Source organism: Xyrauchen texanus, chromosome 45 (assembly GCF_025860055.1).
Source record: "Xyrauchen texanus isolate HMW12.3.18 chromosome 45, RBS_HiC_50CHRs, whole genome shotgun sequence".
NCBI lineage: Eukaryota > Metazoa > Chordata > Actinopteri > Cypriniformes > Catostomidae > Xyrauchen > Xyrauchen texanus.
The window spans coordinates 3,271,979-3,291,957 of NC_068320.1; the positions used below are offsets into that span (position 1 = coordinate 3,271,979).

Here is a 19,979-nt window from a genome sequence, read left to right on the forward strand (position 1 = left end):
ATACAGTGAACAAAACACGTTACGTTCTTGCGTTCAAACATTTGATGGAGCGCAAATTCGAACTATTCGGATCTCAAGATGTGTTCTAAGAATTAAACTATATTTAACTTGACACAGTGACATAAAAATTTGATGTTTATGACACAGCGCACCCGAGACACTACACAAGCATGTCTGATGCAGTTGTTCATTGACGGTCCTTAAACAAGCCCTCATAATAAATCTCCAATTGATTGGCAAATTCACTTGTGAAATGGATTGCTGTGAACTGTATGCCAATGATTGACTTATGATCAGTAATAATATGGTAGTAAACAATACATTGTATTCTAAAGCCGCTTTTTGTTTTGTCTTATCAATGATTAACTCTTCTGCCACACAATGTAATGCATTTTAATTATCTGAATATTTTATATATATATATATATATATATATATATATATATATATATATATATATATATATACACTCACCTAAAGGATTATTAGGAACACCTGTTCAATTTCCCATTAATGCAATTATCTAATCAACCAATCACATGGCAGTTGCTTCAATGCATTTAGGGGTGTGGTCCTGGTCAAGACAATCTCCTGAACTCCAAACTGAATGTCAGAAAGGGAAGGTGATTTAAGCAATTTTGAGCGTGGCATGGTTGTTGGTGCCAGACGGGCCGGTCTGAGTATTTCACAATCTGCTCAGTTACTGGGATTTTCACGCACAACCATTTCTAGGGTTTACAAAGAATGGTGTGAAAAGGAAAAACATCCAGTATCGCGGCAGTCCTGTGGGCTGAAAATGCCTTGTTGATGCTAGAGGTCAGAGGAGAATGGGCCGACTGATTCAAGCTGATAGAAGAGCAACTTTGCCTGAAATAACCACTCGTTACAACCGAGGTATGCAGCAAAGCATTTGTGAAGCCACAACACGCACAACCTTGAGGCGGATGGGCTACAACAGCAGAAGACCCCACCGGGTACCACTCATCTCCACTACAAATAGGAAAAAGAGGCTACAATTTGCAAGAGCTCACCAAAATTGGACAGTTGAAGACTGGAAAAATGTTGCCTGGTCTGATGAGTCTCGATTTCTGTTGAGACATTCAGATGGTAGAGTCAGAATTTGGCGTAAACAGAATGAGAACATGGATCCATCATGCCTTGTTACCACTGTGCAGGCTGGTGGTGGTGGTGTAATGGTGTGGGGGATGTTTTCTTGGCACACTTTAGGTCCCTTAGTGCCAATTGGGCATTGTTTAAATGTCACGGCCTACCTGAGCATTGTTTCTGACCAGGTCCATCCCTTTATGGCCACCATGTACCCATCCTCTGATGGCTACTTCCAGCAGGATAATGCACCATGTCACAAAGCTCGAATCATTTCAAATTGGTTTCTTGAACATGACAATGAGTTCACTTTACTAAAATGGCCCCCCCAGTCACCAGATCTCAACCCAATAGAGCATCTTTGGGATGTGGTGGAACGGGAGCTTCGTGCCCTGGATGTGCATCCCACAAATCTCCATCAACTGCAAGATGCTATCCTATCAATATGGGCCAACATTTCTAAAGAATGCTTTCAGCATCTTGTTGAATCAATGACACGTAGAATTAAGGCAGTTCTGAAGGCGAAAGGGGGTCAAACACAGTATTAGTATGGTGTTCCTAATAATCCTTTAGGTGAGTGTATATATATATATATATATTTAAAAGATAACTATGTTTAATTATTTCATCATTATATATGAGGGGCTTTTAGCAAATATTTGTATATGCGATTAAAGGGGTCATGACATGAGAAACCAAATTTGCCTTGATCTTTTGGTATATAAGAGGTCTTTGTATCATTAAAACGTCCTGCAAGTTTAATATTTTAAGACGTCCTCCCCATTCTAAATGAATCATTTATTTAATCAAGCTCAAAATACAGCTCGTTCTGGATTCATGGTTACAAGTGACGTGACGGTTAGAAGTGACGTAACAGCGTTTGCATATGACCGCCTCCAGCACAAGATAACTACGCTTTAAGCGCAAGACAACTACGCTCATTTCGTTTCGCCGTGCGCCTCACAAGTGTTCAGTCGATGGACAGCGAGCTCTGACAGAGACTACTTGTGCACAGGAAAATTACGATGCCACACAGATGTGCTGTTCCTGGCTGTGGTCAAACAAAACCTCTGAATAAGCTGCCGAAAGATCCAGACGTCAGGGAAAAATGGATGCAGTTTATTTTTTGCGGACGTTCCAGTCACGGCAGTGTTAACTTAAGCGTTTGTTCTGTACATTTTAAGGATGACTGTTTTGAGAACAAATCTCAATATGATGCTGGCTTTGCCAGAAAACTGTTGCTCAAAGATAAGTCCGTGCCGACTATTCTGGGAAAAGCGTCGGCGCAAACTGTAAGTAATCTATTTTAAACTTTAAACTACTTTTTAAAAGCGCAATTTCATTCATTATGAATAATCACAGTGTTTTTACTTAGTTTACTTGCATATTGTTCTGGCTGGAGCGTCAATAATTGATACATAGGCACTGACGTTAGCCAATCATAACAGTGGGCGTTAACACTGAAGTCTTAAATGGAAAACGCCCCCAAAACAGACTGTTTGAATCAGAGGATGAGAAACAGGGTGGGAAAAGGTCATAAATCACTAGATTTTAAAAGTTTTTCTTAAAACAAAATATATTAATACTATAATTGCACCTAAGGGAACATAATAATACAATAAAAAAACCCATGTCATGACCCCTTTAATTAATCGGGGCACCATGTAATTAATTTGATTAAATATTTTACAGCCCTAGTTATAATATATTGTGCATAATGTGCAGCTACTTCCTAAATAACACACGTACATCTCCGAGATGTCTGTTTTAGATCTTTTCATCTGGAATGCATAACAATCTCATTAACATCTGCTAAAAATCTTAAAAAGATCAGATTTTTCTGAATCATAAACATCTCAAAGACATCTGCTGAATGTCTTATTGACATCCAAGACATACTTATTGACATATGTCTGAGTAATCAACACAAAAAATAAGTATTTCAGATGTAATCACACACATCATATATCATATAAAATGTCCATTTGTCACTGTCAGTCCATTGCATGCTCTCTCTCACTCACTCACTTACAAAATGTCAAATCTCTCTCTGTTTCACACACACACACACTCACACACACACAGCTCTCATCTAACTGAGGAAAACATATTGCACTGACGCCATAGACACAAGATCTTTTTTCTCCCCAATTTGGAATGGTGAATTCCCAATACGCTTGTGGTGGATCGCCTCAATCCAGGTGGCGGAGGACAAATCGCAGTTGCCTCTGCTTCTGAAACCTTCAATCCATGCATCTTATCATAGTGTGTTACTGCGGAGATCTAGCGCGTGTGGAGGTTTGATTTCTTATCTCTAATGTCATGTTTTTATGTGTTTAAATTATATGTGAATATTGCCAACTCTATGACAGTGTAATCTCTGTATGGGATATGTGACTGGTATTGTATTTATGAAATATCTAAAATACATGTCATTTTTAAACAAAAAATGGATGGAAAGGCACATCTTATGGGGGTGAATTAAATAAAAGATACGTATTTTCATTTATAAGCAACAGAATTTAAATTGCATTCACTTTAATAACAACAAAGCATGAATGTGAATCAGGTGATATCTGCCTTTGCTCTCGTAGTGAATGATCCACTATGAGAAGTGAGAACTGTCTGACTTGACAGGACTTTTTTCACTCCTCCCTTGACTGCACCCGCATACTCTCGTCTACTTTCAAGGCGTGGCTTTAGCATCTCATACGAGCCTATCCTCTTAACTCTTTAAAAATGACTAAATATAACTTTTACATTTTGTGTCACATATCAAATTATTAAGATTTAAATGGTAAACTGAACTTACTTGTTTAATGTGATATTTTGTGGAACTGCTCTTTACTATATTCCTGTAAAAAATTCTGCTTGTGCAATAATAAAATAAAGATACAAATGGTAAAATAAACATTTCTCTGTTCTGTTTTCTCCAGTAAGCTCCCAAGTTAATTGGTTAGCCTTCTTCTCATAGGTTTCTTCACATTTTGATTATCACCTAGTGATATGATTGTATCCAAAATACATTTTCAATTGCTGTATAGTTAATGATTTTACAAACTTTTCATTTTTAAAATCTTTCTGATTATGGTTAGGCCTTCCCAGGTTATCCCCACCTCTTTAGACATGGGAGGGTGACAAGGGGAGGGAAAAAACAACAACAACAAAAAAACGACAGGGAAAAGCCAACACTGAGCGAAGAGGGAGAGAGAGACATGAGAGAGAGAAAAAAAAAAACGTATTCGCCGGTTCTCCGTTACGCCTTAGCCTGGTCCTCGGCTACTCCTCTACCCTCTAGTGGATGACAGCCACGCCTCCTCGGGCGGATAGAAGCCAGTCCTCCAGCCCCTGGTGGACGGAAGGCCCCGCCGTGTTTTTAGTGGAAGGTAGGGGCCTCCCCCGCCCCTGGCAGCGGTTCTTCCGCTCCAGGCGTTCAGCCAGGAGCCCCTCCTTCCCTCGCGGTTGGCGGCCCTTCCTCCGCTGTCAGGCGGTCAAGCTCCTCCGTCCCCCCGCTCCATTGGGGTGGATGGTTGTGGGGAGGACTCAACTATGGCACATCCCTCCTTCCAGAATTTCGGCACCAGTGTAACCAAATTTCAACGGATAGGAGGAGGCGAGAAACGGTTTGGGGGGGGTAATCAGGAGTCGAGTATCGAGCTCCGAGCCCTCCAGTTTACGGACAGCAAGCCAAATATGTTTACCGTTTCAACACAAGATTACATTAACATGTAAAATACTGAAAGAGCTGATGTGGGGAACTTGATCGTTATAAAAGGCGTTGGAATTTTCGCATTAAAGGCTGGACGGAGAAGCAAAATGAAAATATAAGAGTGGGTGTGACTGCTTGGCTCTCCAAGATTGTTCCAGGTGTGCCATGGGAGATGGAGGATGCAGTTGACATGGTACATCAGATTGGCTGAAAAGAAGGAAATCGCATGCGTCAGGTTATCATTCAGTTCACAAAGTGTATACACAGAGATTACATTGTCTCTGGTTACACATCTTACCTCGGTTCCCTGAGATGCAGGGAATGAGACATTGTGAGAATCGCTATGGGGGAAGTCCTTCCGATGACTTTGTTGAAGCCCTTGTACAGTAACACCAATCCTGAGGTTGGCAATGGTGTTTGAGCCAGTAACAACATAAATGATGGGCAAGGAGTAGGTGGGAACCGGATGAACCATTAAAATAATGTTTCATGAAATCTTAAAAAGACACAAACATAAACACACGGCAGCTGCGTTTGGCTCTCCCTCTCCCAAACTGCCTCATCTGGCTCAGCTTTATCCCTCTCCTCGGCTGATTAGCCTGATTGTGGGCCAGCCGTGCACACTCACAGCTCAGCCCTGCCCTCCTCCTGGTCACAGAGCCCCACCACTTTAGGCGCGCAGCTGGCCTATATATGCAAGTGCGAGAACACCATTTCTTTCGAAATTTCGGACTGAGGGACAAGAGCGCATCGCTCGATCCTCGAAATTCTAGTTAATCTCAGCTTGGGAATCTATATGAACCATATAAATACATACAATCTAAATTAAATCCCTTCACAACCAAAGGTTGGGAAAGGAAATGTATTCCTTATTTGAAGTGTGACTTCTAGGGGGTAATTTCAGCATCAGCATATATACAGGTGGCTGTACCAAAATATACATATATCAGATAGCCTGCCTGTAATAAAAGGCCTGGGCTCACCTGCTGAGTGTTGGAACAATAAGCGCTCTAGACAGACAGGACTTTGGAAGAAATGGATGCCACGTGGTGTTTGCGACGACCAACCTGCTGCAAAGCATATGTCCTGCAAGGACACACTATTTGTCTATTCCCATGAAGAGGCCATGCCTTTAGTTGAATGCACTTTCACACCAATAGGGCATCTCACGCCCTGTGATTCATAAGCAAGAGCACTCGCATCAACGATCCAGTGAGAGAACCTTTGCATGGAGATGGACATACCTTTTGTGCAGCCTCCATAACAAACAAAGAGCAGATCCGACAGCCTAAACTGCCAGGTACAATGTGTAATGCCCACATAGGGCATAACGAACAAATGCATCAACTGCTTCTCAAACAGTGGGGGGACAAAGGCTTGTAGGTGGACCACTTGAGCTCGAATAACGTGGATAGAACCTTAAGCACATAGCCTTTCTGGGTTGACGGTGACTTTTGAAAGACCCAGCCCAAATACCAGGCATGAGCTGTTGATGCAGTTCACATTGTAAACACACACCACTTAGCACAGAGAGGCATCTCACGAACAGTAGCTTGCAGAATGACATTCACCCCAGCAGGGCATGGCATTTATGTAAGCAACCACTGTCATTTTGTCAGATCGAATCAGAACATGCAAAGCTTTCAAGGCTAAGAGACAGCTAGTATTTCCAGCTGACTGAAATACTAGGTGCCGAAGGCTGGTCGCCCGCTGCACAGTGCGCCTCAGCCTGCAATGAACACATCTGTGATAACCACCTTTTGCCAGAAGACTGGACACCGCATGATGCTGTTAAAAGTTTTGAACTGCCCAAGGTGCTAGAGCAGCCAGACAGCGACGAGTTTTGCCAATGCCAGCATTGAAGAGGTCTCATGTAAAAGACCTAACAGTGTGATGGCAGATGCGACATTTCGCCCAGTTTGACATTGCCATTTGTACAGCCTGGGCCTCAGAGAAGTACATTTCCATACTCACACAATAGAGCCTCTGATCGGGCTAATAATAGCCTATCAAAGAAATATTTCAAAATGCACATGCCACTCCGCTTCAACAGAGCGAGCGCTGCATCGATACACTTCGAGAGTGTGGAGTGCAAAGGAAAGGTCTCTGAATTAATAAGATGTTCCCTCAAATGCGGATCTCAAAACGGCCTGAGACAGGGTGCAACTCGTAAATGAAAGTGTGCGTGCATACTTAAGATTTATTGATGCAAATCACCTCGAGGGTGGAAGTAGGTACGATCTGTTTCTGAGATACTGTTTTGAATTGGCGCTTTGTGAACGTACGATTCAAGTGTCTCGGATCTAAAATGGGCTGAAGCATGCTGTCTCACTCTTGAACGAAGACATTGGCTGTAGAACCTTTGTGTGCACCGCAGTTCGAAACAATCTCTATCGTGTTCTCTGCGAAGAGGTTGTGAGTTCACCACTCATCCAGGCAAGATAATTCGGAACCACTGGAGGGAACCACTGTAAACCAAGCTCCTCAACCACCCACGAGGGGAAGTGAATCAGCTCTTGTCTATGGCATGCACACACTCCTCACCCTCACTGGGGGAAGGGACGGCAACATCCTCCGTGGACCACTTGCTCATATTTGATGCTGCAAGGGACATGACATCATCCCCAACATCAGAACTGCCAACGTGATAAGGCCATGCACTCCGATAGAGGGCCGGAGCCCATCACGCATATACTATACTGCCGTGGATGCTGCAGATCGAAAGAAGATCGAGGGGATCACGGGGATTGCACAGGCATGGGATCTTCCTCGACATCCAACTCAACCTCACGGCCCCACCGTGCCTCTCTATGTGAACACTGCAGGGGAGGGGTGAGTCTTCTCACTGCATGCGCTGAGTGGTACAGGTGATGAGTCGTCCTGTCCACATCTGCAGATAAGATCCCGCCAGCCTAAGAAGTGTATCATGACAGTGAATCAAGGAGGGCTTTCAAGACGAGAGATGATGTCGCTGCCTTGAAGGAAGAAAATTCTGAAGAAATGGTATTCACGCACCCTCTTATATAGGTCAACTGCACACCTAAAGGGGCAGGGTTCAAACACCATTGCCAATCTCCCGTGTGACATCTTGCCATTGGCATGTTCACACGAGAAGTGTCAGGTACGCTGTTTAAAATTGAGTAGGAGGAACGCTGTACAGACCAAACACCGTAAACAAATTTAAACAAAGAAGTAAGAAGTTTTTGAATTAAGAGATGAAGAGAAGATACAACTTTTTGAACGTGCATACAGCTGCTTACCGGATGTGATGATTTATAGTTAAAAAGTACTTAAATACTGATATTTTTAGCACCAAAAGCGACCGTATCGCTTTATAAGATGTCATATGGTTGATGTTAATGCTGATTGTCTGTGCTTTTTGGAGCATCAAAAATGTTGTTACCATCCACATCCATTATAAGGACCTACTGAGCTGAGATATTTTTCTATTATACTGTAAATTGTTACACAAGCACAATTTTGCTCCAGATAATTGTCCCTAGTGGAATAATAGATGTATTCTAATGAATCTAAAATCTGTGTTCTTTCGTGGTTGGATGGAAAAGAAATCTGGTCTATTGTACATCTAATGGATGGAGTAGACATACTGACATACACTGACTTCTGTAAAATGAACATTATCAGTTGGAATATCAAAGAAAAAAATCTGTCTTTGATTAGAGCAATTCCACTTAGTATGGTTCAGCTGATTCAAGGCACTTTTCTTTACTTTCCTGCGATACCAAGGTTGGTCAATTTAAGTATTCCTGGCATTTAAGAGATTTGTTGACTAAAGAATGGTTTCCGCTGAAAATTAAAAAGAGAAGTCTTGTTTTGGAGAGTACAAAAGAGGAATTAGAACAAAATATCTTTCTTTTCCTATTTTACCAAATGGCAAAAATTATTATTATTATTTTTATTTTTTTTAAACATAATTAATGACGTTTACCCATGTAATGAGACAGATTTTACATGGACTGTAACGAGTGTACATTTGGTGAAAAGGATATAGAATCTTTGGAGCATTTATTTTATTCATGTAATTTGTCCAGAAAATTTTGGGTTGATCTTTATGATTGGATATTATAGATACAGTACTTGGCTTGGACTATAAAAGCATAAAATCTGGGTTTTCTATAGGGAACCCTGAATTTTAATTCATGGTCAATACCATTTTGATTTTTGCCAAATATTATATAAACAAGTTCAGTTCAATATTATACAAACATAGATCTTCAAATGATAAAATCACATTAAAGTCGAACAAAAATGATCTCTCTCACTGCCAGCAACATAGTCTATTCATAATAAATGGAAAATGCCTAATTTTGCCCGGGCAGCTTCACTTTCCATGAGGCAGCGAACGCTATGGTTTATAGGACTCATTGGGTTGCTTTGATTTTTAAATGATTCAGCATTTAACTTGTGTAATTATTGTCTGTACACCAGAGCAAACTGGAGAAATAAACAATGGCTCACCATTTATCAAGCGCTGAAACTTTGCCAGGGTGAATCTCATTAAGTCCTCTTTGCAACCTGAACTTCTTCAGAATGTCGATTTGTGACAGTAGCGTTGAAAAAGCTTAAATGCATTGCAACAAATGGTTAAAAAGAACACGTCTCTCGAGATGCGTTAATAAATATTGAAATAATTTTTAAGTTAACAGTGTCTGAAAAATGCAACGGTACTGCACAATAAATTGTAAAACAGAACGCAGGTGTCTTGAGATGCGTTATAAATATGAAAGTTATTTTAACAGTGAGTTGTGGCACAATGATCAAAGACGTCCTTCCAGTGCGTGTTTAGATAGCCTCGATGAACAGCACATAACTCACCCTGTAGCCTACTTGAAAAACTGACCCGAATCTGGCCCAATACCTGTAGGTTTTTTTTTAACTTGATTTTCTCCCCTTTTCTCCCAAATTTGGAATGCCCAATTCCCAATGTGCTCGAGGTCCTCGTGGTGGCGTAGTGACTCGCCTCAATCCAGGTGGCAGAGGACGAATCTCAGTTGCCTACACATCTGAGACAGTCAGACTGTGCATCATATCACGTGGCTTGTTGAGCGTGTTACCGTGGAGACCTAGCGCATGTGGAGGCTTCACGCTATTCTCCGCGGCATCCACGCACAACTAACCACGCGCCCCACCGAGAGCGAGAACAACATAATACCCACCCTAGCAACCAGGCCAATCGGTTGCTTAGGAAGCCTGACTGGAGTCACTCAACACGCCCTGGATTCAGACTTGCGACTCCAGGTGTGGTAGTAAAACCTGTAGGCTTGTCGGGTACCTTCGGAATCAGATCAGGTTGAAGACCTCTAAACACGTGCAGATTAACCAAATAGTGATTTCGGTATTTGAATACTATGCACATCCCTATTAATAATGCATGATTCTGGATCGGTTCATAATTAAGAAGTAAACACACTGTAACTGGCCGTGTAAGACATTGTTCCAAACTTTTCTTCCATCAATTTGAAAAATCCAATCAAATCTGCAAGCGTCTTGTAGTGCATAAAAGTGAACGTACTCATGTGACACATCAAGGGGGGGCCTCCATTGTTTACTGGCCCAACGGCCTCTCAGTTCTTAATCCATCCTTGTGCATGGCGAACCATAAACAATGTGATATTTTACTTTGTTTAGAAAACCCAAATACTTCAGAAAATGGGAAATATGTCCTTTATCCCTTAATTATTTTAGCAAAATGTTTTGTTCACAAAGCTAAATATAGCTATATATCTTCATCTGAATCTTCAGCGTTGTGAATTTAAATATTAAATGCTCAATGTCAATCCAAAACATTGTGGTAGACATACATTCAAAGAATAAATAATGTATAGTCTCTTCCTCTATATTACAGAAAACACATTTAATCTCCATGTTTTTGAAAAATCTTGAGATTACTTGTTTCACAGGGTAAATGGATAACTCTATGTAATTTCTACAAAACGAGGCTGCCTTCCAAGTGTCATCACAATTGAAACATCCTTCGATGGTGCTTGATGACGTAGCAGCTGAGATTTATAGCCTAACGTGCAGTCAATCGCAAGCCGTTTTGTCTTTTAAAAGCTTTTGTTTAACTATCCGTAATTATATTTGAGATATCTACAACTGTATTTTAACAAGTCACAATTGTAATATGACTAATCAGAAGGCTAATTTGAAATATCTGCAATTATAATTTGACTAGTAAGAAAGAACATTAAAAATATCTGGTAATATATTTTGCCTAGTAGAAATTCCATTAAAGATATCTGCAATAACGTCAAAGATTTCGTCACTTGTCATGTCACACATCCACAAAGATGATTAGAGATATCTGTAATTCAGTTTTGACAAGTCAAAATTATATTTTCAGGTATCTAAATCACCCTTACCCCTAGTCGATCTGCTGTGGTGTGACGTACAATGACTCCTCATTAAGCACCACCCCTCACTCTATTGCTAACCGGTAGCGCTATCAAAGCTTTTAGTAACTAGCTGCTATCAGAAAGATTAAGTTGATGCTTGATACCTTCATAAAAAATATCTTGATGCATTTTTATATGTTAAAAGGTCTCTTATATGTTAATAGTTAACTATGTGTGGCAAAGTGATTGTTATATTCTATGTTGCAGCATGGAACAATTTAAGTGTAAATTATGAATAAAGACAGACAACCACAAACGGGTCTTCTATCATAAGGTACCCTTCTTTATAGTTGAGCCTACAAGCTTTTGTGAGGAAACAGCTCATCATTTCATGAATTGACCGCCTGTCCACTAATCTTCCATATGTTTTACACTACACTATCCTTTTGGAATATACTATGTGTGGAGTTTTCAACAATAAAATTGCTGTTTTAGAAGAGAAGACATGGAGAATTTTGCAACAGGGATGGTATCCGCAAATGGTGACTACTGTAGTAACATGCAATAAGTGCACTGTAATCGCTTTGGATAAAAGCGTCTGCCAAATGTTTAAACAAACATGCTAGTTGACTATTTTAGAGCTCCTTGGTTGGGACCAGAGCCCGACTGAAGGGGAGCCTACACAGAGTTCGTTTAGAATAACAAAGTGGTCACATAGAGATTCTATTGACTTATTTATTCATAGCAGCAGCATCTTTGATTTTTAATGGCAATGACAACTATGGGATTACAAATCCCGCCAAATGTACTGCGGTCACAGAAAATAATAAGCGTTAATCAAAATAATACATTTAAAAAAATAAAGCAAAGTCATCAGAATTGCAAACAAAATCACATTTTCCTTCGTTATTTGACAGTTCTTTTGTGCTCTGACCATTTTGCTCATATTTTCATTTTTTGTACGCTTACTCTGTATTTTTCTTTGCTTTTGTTTAAAGGGTAACTAAACCCTAAACCAACTTTTTTTAGTTAATGATCTGTAAGCATGGGGCTTTATTAGTACTGGTCATTGATTCAAGTAATTGTTTTGACATTTGTGTATAAAGTGTTTTAATTCTACAATATATGGTGTAAAAACGTCTGAGTGCTGCCCTCTTCAGGTTGAACGGTGGCTACTGCAGTTGAATTTTCCTATTGGCTGTTGCGGTACTTCGTGACGTAACCGGTGACAGCTGACGTAAGCAGGTTCCAGCTCACCACGCCAGATTCATGTACATGTCGTCTTGCCACCGTGTGAGGAATAATAATAACATAGAGTCTGACAGCAGCTGTCAATTAATCCGTCACTACCAGTCTCAGGTGTGCCCCCGCCCCGCTCCGCCCCGCTCCGCTCAGCCCCGCACAGCCCCGCACAGCTCCGCACAGCCCCGCACTCGGTTCGTTCCCTCTATCCCCGCCGGGTTCTGCCCACTTTTCCAGCATTTTCAAATATTTCTAGTGGGTGGAGTCAGACTCTGAGCAGGTGTTTAGTTACCCTTTAAAAAAACATCTGCACTTGGTTTTCCAAAACTTGTGTGTAGAGTTTCATGTAAATCAGGGGGCGTTTTGCGTCCCTATTGGTCTATAGTTCCTCCTTTAGCCAATCATTCGAAGAGGGGAGGTGACGTCAGTCCAATACAACTCTGACGGCTGCTGCTCAATATTCTATTTTTTGTGGTTGACAGATACGCTGTTTTAGAATTTTCTGCCAGCTCTAGGAAACAATGTGTTGTCCGAGTAGGCCATTATCATAGTCCGTTAACACGTGTATCGAGTCAGCTGAATTAAGTTAGTAGAGTCTTTAATTTAGGCATTATTTAAGACTTTGTAGGTTATTGGCTATTGTGAGGAAACATCTCATCACCTAATGCATTGACCGCCTATCCGCTAATATTCATAATGTTTTACACTACACTATCCTTTTGGAGTGTGCTATGTGTGGAGTTTATTACGATAAAATTGCTGTTTTATAAGAGAACTCGCGGACGATTTTGCGACAGGTTTGTTTCAGATTACGGTTCTCCCATTTCGTTTATATGGGGTCCGCAAACGGCAACTTACTGTCGTAACACACTAGTTGACGTACGCTCTCGTATATGGTAAAAGATCTCTGATCTCAGAGCGGAAGTCAGTTGAGCAGTTCCAACTGACATGGTCATATTGTAGGAGCTCGATTTTTATTCATCTAGATTATTATTATTATTTGTATTATTATTGTAAATTGATAAACGTGGCTAAAGTTCTGGAAACATGGAACAAGTTGGGAACATGTTCTGTTGCCAGGATTCATTCAGGTATTGTTGATCATGTATCTTATCTCACAAAGTTCACCATGCCTTTATTTTGCTGTGTAAGTATTCCGCTTCTTGAAAATCTATAAAGAATGCACCCGCATTGTTTTTAAACATATTGCTTCAATGTGGCTTCAACGTTTACGTTTAAGGAATGATGACTGTCATTTATGTAGTAGAACAAAAAGTGCAAGGATATTTAAGTAATGTTTGTTTACCACAGGCCTTATTGTATTCAATAATACCAAAACTGCCATAATAAAACCTACAGGACAATCCCTAATGCATTCATGACTCGAACATGCAGATTTTCTTGGGATATTCCTACTTGACATCTCCCATCTCCGACCACAAAAGCATACAAACATTTATTTAATTGCAAAACAAAAACATTTACAAACAAACGTAGACATAGAGGATTACAATGGGAACTCACAGTTACAGCACCAAAATAAAACAAATACATTTTCAGGGTAATACAAATTAAAATGAATTATTTCGAGAAAAGTCTTCAGATACAGTAGTTTTGCATTTTAATTTCTTATAGAGTCACAAAATTCTACAACAACTTGGATGTTATGTTTAATTGCCCATTTCTGTTTGTGGATATGGTATTTCTATTGCAAATTTTTGTTTAAAACTCCTGTTCTTATAAAATAAAAATAAATCTTCACCATTTATCAGAATCTTCAGTGTTGTGAATTTAAATATTAAATGCTCAATGTCAATCCAAAACATTTTGGTAGACATACATTCAAAGAATAAATAATGTATAGTCTCTTCCTCTATATTACAGAAAACACATTTAATCTCCATGTCTTTGAAAAATCTTTAGATTACTTGTTTGACTGGGTAAATGGATAACTCTTTAAGTCATTTCTTTGACTTTATTGGTGAGACAGTATTTACTGGGCAGATTATTCTGATAAAAACTAGTGCAGGGTGATCCAGCAGATGGAAAATAACTCCAATAATTCAGATAAGTTGTAGGAATAATACAAATTTTAACTGGTAAAATGTTCAATTATATTGAACAGTGAATAAATGCAAAATAATAAAGAAACACATTTTTGAATATTTAGCAATAGGTCTTTTTATTGATCTAACTTCTAAACTATATTCAACTTTAAAGATAAAGTATTATCAAGTACATTTATGATATGACTGAATAGATAAATGAATATATGAACAATGTTTATATGAAGATTTTAATTGATTACAAGCATAATATCATATAAGCAAAGTATAAAATAAAGAATATTGTCTATCCACATGTATCAGTCCCCCCAGTTGAGTTTGTAAAATTTAATTAATCAAATAAAACTCTTATTTGATTAATGAATCATTAATCCATCATGACCGGTATGAAATCTGTTAACAGGAAAAGTGTAATGGAAAGTGTTTGATCAAATCAAATCACTTTATGGTCACACGACCATATACACAAGTGCAACACTAGGTGAAAGTCTTGTGTGCAGTTCCGAGCAACATAGCAGTCAAGTCAAGTCAGGTCAAGTGGTTTTTATTGTCGTTTCAACCATATACAGTTAGTACAGTACACAGCAAAATGAGACAACGTTCCTCCAGAACCATGGTGCTACATAAAAACAACAAAGGACCAACATAGGACCACATGAGACTACACAACGAAATAAAATACCTATATAAACTACCTATATATACCTATATAAAGTGCGTGCAAGCGTGCAAAAAGTACAGGACAGTACAACAAATTACTGACAATGAACAGGACAATAGACAGTGCAGCGCCGACCAGTACTCAGTAGTGCAAAAAGATGACAGTTTCTAAAAATGTAAACATAACATACTATGAGATAATGTTCTATGCACATAGCAGTTATTGAGGTAGCAGTCATGACAGTGATGAGACATATACCAATTACAATAAACAACATACTTGCACAACACAATTTACATATCAAATGTACACATACACAACACAATAATAATATACAATGTACAGTAAACAATACACACAATATAGAATACACATACAATAAAAAATAAGTAAAGAGTATATAAAAAAAAAAAATTATATATATATATACAGTATTGAGGGGAATATATTTGACAGTCCAGTGTGAGATTATAGATTAATAAAGTGCAGTCCTGATGTATATTGATTGTGAGAGATCAAATGTTCAAAAGTCTGATTGCTTGGGGGACGAAGCTGTCATGTAGTCGGCTGGTGCGGGTCCTGATGCTGCGATACCGCCTGCCTGATGGTAGCAGTGTGAGCAGCCCATGACTCGGGTGGTTGGAGTCACTGATAATCCTCCATGTTTTTTTCACACACCGCCTGGTATATATATATCATGGAGGGAGGGAAGCTCACCTCCGATGATGTTCCTGGCAGTTTGCACAACCCTTTGCAGGGATTTGCGGTTGTGCGCGGTGCTATTGCCGTACCAGGCGGTGATGCAGCCAGTCAGGATGCTCTCTACAGTGCTGGTGTAGAACCGTGTGAGGATGTGGTGGTTCATTCCAAATTTTCTCAGCAGTCTCAGGAAGAAGAGGCGCTGGTGAGCCTTCTTCACAACGGCCTCAGTGTGGACGGACCATGTGAGTTCCTCAGTAATGTGGACACAGAGGAACTTGAAGCTGCTGACTCTCTCCACCAGTGCTCCATTAATGGTGATGGGGCTGTATTCTCTGTCTTTCCTCCTGAAGTCCACTACAAGCTCCTTGGTTTTACTGACATTGAGGGAGAGGTTGTGCTCTTGACACCAGCATGTCAGAGTGTGCACCTCCTCTCTGTAGGCTGTTTCATCATTGTCAGTGATCAGACCTACCACCGTCGTAACGTCAGCAAACTTAATGATGGCATTGGAGCTATGTGTTGCCACACAGTCATGTGTGTATAGGGAATACAGGAGTGGGCTGAGAACACAGCCCTGCGGGGCTCCAGTGTTGAGGCTTAGTGATGAGGAGATGTTGCTGCCCATTCTAAGCACCTGGTGTCTGCCTGACAGGAAGTCCATAATCCAGCTGCACAGCGAGCTGTTTAAGCCCAGAGCCCGGAGGTTCTCATCAAGCTTGGAGGGCACTATGGTGTTGAATGCTGAGCTGTAGTCTACAAACAGCATTCTCACATATTTGTTCCTTTGTTACAGGTGGGAGAGAGAGTGTGTATTGTAGGCATGGCATCATCAGTGGAGTGGTTGTTGCAGTAGGCAAACTGCAATGGGTCCAAAAACGTGGGCAGCACAGAGCAGATGTGATCTCTGATTAGCCTCTCAAAGCATTTGCTGATGATGGGGGTCAGAGCAACAGGGCGTCAGTCATTTAAGCCAGTGATTTTGGCTTGCTTCGTTACAGGCATAATGGTTGACATTTTGAAGCATGTGGGGACTACAGACAAGGAGAGGTACAGGTTGAAAATGTCTGTAAAAACACCAGCCAGTTGGTTCGCGCATGCTCTGATGACGCGGCCCGGAATGCCGTCTGGACCCGTGGCTTTACGGATGTTCACCCGTCGGAAGGATTGGGTTACATCCACAACAGAGACGAAGAGTGAACCAACCTCTGTAGCATCGGCCATGAGTGCTCTCTCCATGAGGGCGGTGTTATTTCCCTCGAAACAAGCATAAAATGTATTTAGCTCATCCGGGAGAGAGGCAGCGGTGTTCACGGCGGAGTGTTTATTACCTTTGTAGTCTGTGATGATGTTAATTCCCTGCCACAAGCTTCTAGAGTCGGTGGTGTTGAACTGTCCTTCAATCTTGTGCCTGTACTGGCGTTTGGTGCACTGATAGGGTTACGGGGGGCATAACTGGCTTGTTTATGCTCCTCCGCGTTCCCGGAATTAAAAGCAGAGGTCCGTGCATTAAGTGGCCGTGCGAACATCGCCGTTAACCCAGGGTTTCTGGTTGGGGTAGATCCTTATTGTTTTGGTTGGCACAACGTCCTCTACGCACTTCCTGATGAAACACGTTACACTATCAGCGTAAGCCTCGATGTCCTCATCAGAGGCGGACCGGAACATCTTCCAGTCCGCGTGATCAAAACAGTCTTGTAGCGCAGACTCTGATTGGTCCGACCAGCACTGGATCGTTCTGAGGGTGGGTGCTGGCCCCCACTGTGAGTCTGGTTTCTCCCAAGGTTATTTTTCCTCCATTAATCAACATTTTATGGAGTTTTGTGTTCCTTGCCATAGTCGCTTTCAGCTTGCTCACTGGGGTTATTAATACAATTACTATTGAATTACTTATTTTTAAACACGATAAACAATCGTATTTTATCTAATTACACAATGATGATTCATCGACATTATAGACATTAGTTTTATCGTCTGTTAATGCCTGATCTTCTGTAAAGCTGCTTTGAAACGATGTGTGTTGTGAAATGGCTATACAAATAAAATTGACTTGACTTGCTTCCCTTTTCAGTTTCTACCTGTTAGCGGGCAGAAGCAGAACAGAAGAGTGGTCTGATTTGCCAAATGTTGGGTGGGGGAGGGATTTGAAGCCATCCCGAAAAGGAGAATAGCAATGGTCCAAAACCCGGTCCCCTCGTGTGTTGAAGCTGATGTGTTGGTGGTTTTTTGGCGCTATTGTTTTAAAATTGGCTTTGTTAAAATCCCCGGTAACAATGAACGCGGCCTCAGGGTGCGCGGTTTCCTGCTCACTTATACTCCCATACATTTCCTTCAGTGCCCGGTCTGTGTCGGCTTTTGGGGGGGATGTACACAGCTGTGATAATGAGATGTGATGTTGTGTTGGTTCTCACAACCACAACTAGGGAAAATTTCATGAAACCAGTATCGAGTGTGTGTATCTTGCTTGGAGAATGAAGAAGTCAATTCAAAGGATGTGTCCTGGGCCCAGAGTGAAACATCAGTGGCTGAAACTAGGCTCTAGTGGTGATAGACCCAGCCCTGAAGAGTGGTGGGGTTAGGATTGATCAGCCAACCAACACAGCTAGGAAAGCAGGATCATTCAGGAAGAGGTTACGCCCCAGCATGGCTAGGAATGTGTCAACTGGTATATCACAAGACCTGGATCTAGGAACTCTGTATAATGTCCAAAGAGAAGAGAGAAAGAGGGGAGGTGGAAAAACATTGAAGGGAAAACCTTCCAACAAAGTTAGTCACTAGTATTGTTATTATGTTCCTTTTTTAATTTTTTGTTGAAGGAGAATTTATTTTCTGTCAAAGCAGCATTACATTGGTGGACCTGTCAGGGGGTGTAGGTAGTGTTATCATTATAGCAGCATCACGCGTAGCATCGGCGGGGTCAGTGAATGGGTTTAGTAGCAGGGAAAGGGTTAAATGCATCCATCGATTCAATCCTGGCTCAATTTCAACAAGCAAAGGTTTTGGATCTGTATACTCTGGTACCATTCTAGAGGAGCAGTACCAGGAAAACCTTCTTTTACGGCCTCAGTAAAGGGTCCGGCCAAATCAGAAAAATCAGGAATATAAATTTGGTGCTTTTGATTGTTGCTGATTTTGTTCATTTAGCAATTGCAGTGAACCTGCCTGGAAGTGGTTTTCTGCCATCGCAACCAGCACAATGTCCCAAAAAAACGTCACCTCAGCAAAAAGAGTTGCACTTTCTTTTTTTACTTAATGACGTCAAAGTAGCTAAATGACACCCCTTGTTGGGCGGAGTGAGAAGAATGACAAAGCAGTATTGGATTATTACTGAAGGTGAGCAAGAATTCACAATTGCTTTGATAGCGCGTGCAACAACACCATGAAACAGAGATGGGCTATCATGTTACGCTTATGGCAATCGCGTAATTGTTGTCTGTTGCTGGTGAACGCAAATCGATATCGATCTTCTGATTTGATTGGACATGACCAAAACCATTTGTGATGTCAATCGTACTGAAGTAGCGGTGATTGGGAGAAATGTTGTAAAATTGTTCAGAATTTCAACAATGAGTTATTTTTGGTGTCACAAAATTTAGCATGGTATAATCGATCGTAAATCTATAATTACCATCAGGTTTTCGAGCTGGCCACATAGGTGAATTGGTCTGCAAAGAGCGCTTCACAACAATACCATCAGTGTTAAATTGGTTAACAATTTAATGTGCAGCTTTCTCAGCATCTTATCTGAGAGGATATTAAAACACTGGATGAATGTTGTGGGCCTGATTAAATTTTGCAGATTCCTACATCAAGTTTTGATTTTGACCACAATATTTGGATTCCGGATACAACATTTTGGATACAATTTCACATATTCTCTGCCCTCATAACTTTCACTTTCAAATTTAGCTTAATTTTGTGCGAAATTGGAGCAATTTGCGTCTCCCTACTAGCAGAGATTTGATTAATTTGTCGGCCAGATTTTGTATATGAATAGCAATTTATAATTTGGATGCAGATCCTTGCGATTGTAAAATATCTTCAACCGTTGAAGTTTCACTCTGATGTCATTGCATGTTTCTGTAAGAGTGCTTTCATACGAGCACTTTTGGTGCACACCCAGGGTCGAATGACGTCAAACT

General features: G+C 40.7%; 1 protein-coding gene across 2 annotated transcripts in view; it reads left to right on the forward strand.

Annotated features, from left to right (window-relative positions):
- The window catches only part of tmem19 (transmembrane protein 19), a 75,784-nt gene that overhangs the window by 751 nt on the left and 55,054 nt on the right, over nt 1-19,979 (forward strand). The window contains exon 1 of one of the 2 annotated variants that reach the window (XM_052119061.1): nt 13,346-13,502. The exons of the other annotated variant lie outside the window; for it this stretch is intronic. The gene's annotated coding sequence lies outside the window, so the exon portion shown is untranslated. Of the gene's footprint in view, nt 1-13,345; nt 13,503-19,979 lie in introns of those variants that run through there. 2 annotated transcript variants of the gene reach the window in all.